This window comes from Dipteris shenzhenensis, chromosome 5, assembly GCF_047967505.1.
Source record: "Dipteris shenzhenensis isolate YYH24624 ecotype China chromosome 5, Dip_SZ_1.0, whole genome shotgun sequence".
Lineage (NCBI taxonomy): Eukaryota > Viridiplantae > Streptophyta > Polypodiopsida > Gleicheniales > Dipteridaceae > Dipteris > Dipteris shenzhenensis.
Window position 1 is genome coordinate 56,787,945 of NC_141600.1, and position 6,000 is coordinate 56,793,944.

Here is a 6,000-nt window from a genome sequence, read left to right on the forward strand (position 1 = left end):
ACCTGCAATATGGCATTGAAAAAAAAATATGACTATTGAAATAATTCAATATAATGAGGCGGGGAAAAAATCAATACTCAATCACACGTCACCTGTTCGGAGAAATAATACTCTGATTGGATCTCATGCTGTGGTGCAAAGGTGTAATTCTCCGCAAAGTCCACCACTGAGACAACCACCCCTATAGGAAATGTCCTCAAACATGCACGAAACTGACGATCCTCCCATTTTGCAGTGTGCGAGTGGCGTATGTAGCGGTACAGCTTCCCTCGAAAATAGTCAATGAATACAACACGTGGTGTCTCCTTCCCCACAAGCTGCAACCTCCTCGACTGTGCACCATCATCTAATGTCAAGGTACAGTACTCATACTACTGCCAATGAACCATCTGCACATCACAAGTATCTAGTGCAACTCGTGGCACTCTAGCAAAGTCACCACACAAAGTACACGTGCCTTCCACACAATCAAGGGAGTGGAATAAAGCATCACCATCTCGTGTACACAATATGGAATGAATGAAGTCGCGAGGGCTAGTAGGAACCACTCCCCTATGACCATCAAGGGAACGGAATACATCATACATCAATCCAAAATCCACATGGTAGCGACAACAGCATGTGTTACGCTCCTGAGAGCATCGCACAAACCATGGCCTGCATCGCTCAAATGACCTCTGCCCAATCTTGAACTCCGGGTACGCCTCTACAAACTGAGTGTACAACTCACTCTGGGTACACTCCAAAAAACATGCACCATGCTCAATGTACACACCGCATGACACCCTCTTCCGCAATGCCTTCTTGAACACCGGGGATGCTCTGCAATGCTCCTCCCAAAACTGTTGTATGAAGGACCTAGTGGAATCATCCAACAATCGATCGCTGCGAGGTGCACGACCACTCGAAGCCCAAAGAGCATCAGTCTCACTATCCTCTAGACTCTGCCTCCTAATGATGCCTGCTCGCAATGTGTGCGGTGCAATCTGAAGAAGACGTGAAGCGGTACGCACATGGCCTATCATATGAGGTCTACTAATGGCAGCCACAATAGCACGACATGCTGCCAAGGCATCACTGGAGTTCCTATGCTTAATAGAAGCATAGGAACGTCGAACACTGCTAAGGACCTCACTAGATACAACCCTATCTCTACGTGCACCAAGACCAGCAAGCCTCCTACACTCTACCAAGTCAGGGTGATCAATCAGGGACGTAAGAAGAGAAGACTGCGAAGCTAGCGTGAGGTCACAAAAAAAGACTGCACAATCTTGCTAGTACGACGATGGATAGTGGACTTCGGCAAGTCACGTCGTGAAGCAACACTGCTACTGCAAGGTGGGGCAAGGGGATCAATGGGAGATGGTAGGGTGGACGGGGGAAGGGAGGCGCCAAGCGGAGCGGGGGGAGGGGGAGGGGGAGGGGGAGGGGGGAGGGTGGAGGGGGAAGAGGTAGAGGTGGAGGCCAAAATGTAGGTGGCTAGGGGAAGGGCGGAGGCTAGAGGTAGGGGAGCGGATGAGCATGGGGGGACAATGGAGGTGGGGGTGGGGGTGGAGGTGGGATGTAGAGGTAGAGCTGGAGGTGGATCAGTGGTGGCAGCGCGAGCTCGAGCTCTAGAGTCTCTCTTGCGCTCACGAGCCTTCCGCTTGCGCTCCTCGTCAATGAGATTTGGGGGGGGGTTCCTACATCTTTCACGTCTACTAGCTCTACGGCTTTGAGAACCCATTCTCAATGAAAGTAGGATGGAAGGTGTGACAAAGTGATGAGGAGGCAAGAATGGCTAAGAATGGGTGAAATGAACCAAAACGTGGTGTCTTATAGAGAGCCTCAACTCATCCACTAGATTGCTCTTAGATTGCTCTTCATTATTATTGGTGGAGAGGTGCTAAGATTGATACTAATTGGCTTAGTTTTGGTGGAGAGGTCTGCTATGCCCAGAGCCCCGATCATATACCTTGATCAGACCTTATACCTCGATCGAGGTATTCAGTGCATTGCGCATGTATGTATGAACCTCGATCGAGGTATCTCTAGGTGTCGAGGTATTCAGTGCATTGCGAGGTATGAACCTCGTTCGAGGTATCTCTAGGTGTCGAGGTATGAACCTCGATCGAGGTATCTCTAGGTGTCCTCGGTCACATACCTCGAACGAGGTATTGTATGCCTCACCCAGGTTATATACCTCGATCGAGGTATTGTATGCCTCGCACATCGTCATGTGTATACATCTAGCTGATGTGGCACCATGCATGCATGGTCATGATGTGGTAATATAGTCTCTTCCTGCATGGTCATGATGTGGTACTGGGCCTCTTCGATGACATTGAAAGGTAATGTGGCATGATGAGTGGGCATTCATGAGGTGGTAGATTGACATGGCAAATTGAGGTGGAGGGATTGGTGACGTGGCAAGGTTTAGGAGGTATGCCAAGGTGGCATTGTGTGATCACATGGCTGATGATGTGGAATGATGAGGTGGCACATGTGGCAGCACGTGTGGCAATGTAAGGTGACATGGCAAGGAGTGATGTCACATCTGCTTGATGAGATGGCACCACGTGGTCTAACAACGTGGCATGGTTTTGATGACTCAGCCTTCCACATGGGCAGCATGCAGACTCCAAAGGCTTGCCACTAGGATCGGTGATGCTCCTAGCCTACCTCACCAAGCCTAATACCAAGCCTACCTTGTCTTGCTATTAGGCTTGGGTGGCCCTTTTTCCCCCACAAAAGGGAGATTTAACTGTTGGAGGCCATATCGTACGTTTCCCTTACTCAAATTTAACCAAAATTTTTTCCCCTTATTCATCATGCAGAGGACTAAAAATATTGACATTTTTGAAATGTTTGGTTATGTTTGAGAATTACTAGATTTATTTTTAATATTCTTTGTTGATCCTCTAAGGAGTAAAAGTAAAAATTAAACTTCAATCTTCCTAAATCTAACCGTTGGATTTGGGATTTGATGATTCAACCACACACCCTTATGTGCCTACTAGCCTTCCACCGAATTGGATTTGCTTAATTATTCAAAATACTAAAAAAATGTGGTGTGCTACTAAAATGCATGTATTTTATGACTTTATTTATTATAAATAATTATTTATAATTAGATAAATCATTCAAAAAATTACCAATAAATCAAGTTAAGCTCTACATAATGCAAAGAGACCACTTACAAAGTTTCAATAACATTTAATCTAAAATGAGTGAGAAATTTAGAATTTAATATGACACTCTTTGTTCGTGACAAACGTGTGACCACCCTGGAACCATGCAATGTGACACAAAGAAATTTTTTGTGTGTGCATCGAATTTTCGATCAGACTATACGATTGTGTGCACAATAGCAAGTGTGATGTTGTGTCAGAAGACTTCAAAGACTAGATCCATAGGGAAGTAGGTGAGATTTGCATTTTTGTGTGCTAAAAAGCTTGTTTTTCCACCTCCTTAGGATTGGGGAGTGAACAAAAAGTGGACACCCTTAGCTTGCTACCACCCCTTGGCTTTCCTCATCTTCACCATTTTTTTCAATACAGCTTCTAGCCACCGCCATATCCTGTATGAAAATTTAACTCGTTAGCATAAGAAGTACGTGATTAAAAGAAGCGAAAAAGAAAGCTAAGGATATTCACCTCTTCTGCTGAGTTCAAATCAAGCAGCCATGTGCGTAACATATCCTCCTTGAATGATTTTCCCTTCATTGGTCCATACAAAAGAGATCTAAGACAGAATTTGAGTTCAGTAAATGAAGTCGGGTAGTAACTAGTCATTGTCTTAGAGGGAAAGTGGGAGAAGGAGAGTGAGGGAGCGATAGCGAGGGATGCACAGTGAGCTGCCCCTCCTTCAAGAGTGATAGAAAGTGAGGGAAGACGTAAAGTGAAAGACGAATACAGGTTAATCAAAAGGACTAGGATGTAAGAAATAAGAGAGTATTTGTGGAAGGACTACGATGGAAGAATACAAGTGCACTAAGGCACGATGTGTTCACTATGATAAGGATAAGGCTTGGAATAAAGTGAGAGAAGCATTGGAAATGATCTACTTTAAGTGAGTGGAGACTGTCCAACTGAATAAAATTTTGCAGAGCATTGGGAATGCTGTACTTTAAGTGAGTGGAGCATTGGGAATTGATACTTTGCCATGAAATATATTACAAATATTACTCATCACATATTCATATCAAAATTCTCATCACAGAAGGTTATATTTCCAAATAATCACATCATCACACATTCATAGCATAAAATTGTGTGCATGAAATAAATATATAAATATCATGACTAAATGCCACTTAAGTAATAGGTCACAAATTGGTGTATAATCAACAAAAACTACATCATGATTCATACATTGCAATGTCAACCATAATATTCATGGAATAAACAACATCATGAGAATATGCTCCTCATGCATATATACAAACACAACATCATACATGCATCACAACTCTTCTTATGCTTCTAGTGGAGATTGTGGCAACTCTTTTGATGCTTCCAATGGAGGCTGTGGTGCTCTAGATGTACACTCAGTCTCTACTTCTTTCTGTAGTATGTAGTGCTTTCGGAGTAGACTCAGTATCCTCTTCCTTAAATGCAAGCGGAGGCTATGGCAACTCTTCTGATGCTTCCAGTGGAGGTTGTGGTGTTGTAGGTGTACATTGAGTCTCTACTTCTTCTATAGTGTGCAGTAGACTCAGTCTCCTCTTCCTTAAATGCAAGCTCTGATATTGCTTCAGTTGCACATTGTATTCTTATGGCAGCAATTAGGTCTCGAATGATTTCAGCCCTAAACAATTACATATATCCTCCTTTGAATATTTGAGCTCCAAAGAGTCTTCCGATGAGACCTGTGGCTTAAGTAAGAAAATTTCTTTGAAAATCAACATGTAGTTATAGGCAACTCTCCACCCACAACTATGCCCATCTTCCTGCTCTACTACTAAACACTTTTGGAAGTTTAGCGAGTCTTTGTACTGTCCTATTTCTCTGATAGCAGATACCAACTTCTCAATCGACCTGCTCATCATGACATATTAAAAAAACTTAGTGTGTCTATTACATAAGGTACATAATATAGAAGTAACAATAGATTAATAGAATACTTATGTTTGCACTGAGCCATGAAAGCCTGCAATTGAGTTAACAAACCAACAATAGTTGTTTTCAAGGTCGCAAACCACCAGACTCCAATGTTCCCTACACGAATAATTAAGAACCATTATTATTTAACACAATGTTGCCAGTATAAGATGAAAATAAAGGTTGTCATGATACCTACATCTTGTGATATGCCATAAATAGGACTCACACGCCATGTAAATGTAAAGGCTATAACCATTTACAAACATCGGCTATCGTCTTTTTGCTATCGCTAAGTATAGGAAAAAGGAGGGAAAATAACTACACTGCACCAAGAAATAAACAAACGTTAGCTCATAGAATTGATTTGCATTTTGCACTAGGAAACTGATATATAACTACACTATATAACTACACTGTAAACAAAGAAACAAATGTTACCTGAGAATGGCCAAGATAACATTGTCATTAACCTCTTTTAAAGGATTGGAGAGGATTGAAACCTCCTCTCTACCAAAGCTCAAATAATGAGGTTCTCGTTTCAAAACGATCCTAACTTCAAATGAGCTCTCCATTTTATCCAATGCAGCTAAATTTGCAGAATGGGTCTCTGTCATAGCTTGTATTCTATGTTTGCGGTCATTCTGCTTTTCCATGGTGTCTTTAAAGCTCTTGTGCTCATGGGATTCTTCAATCAAATTTAATGGTGGTTGCATTACTAAAGTAGAAGGGAGTGCCTCCATATTGACTTCATCCATTTCTTCTCCCTCTATTGCCTGTAAACAAATATGAGAGATTAGATTCATTATATTTAAATTTAAATCTTATTTAAAAAATTGTATTTAGTTGAGAAATAGAGAGTTCATACCGCTAAGTATTTTCATAGTGGCCTTTTTACATAACCCTGCGAGCCATAATT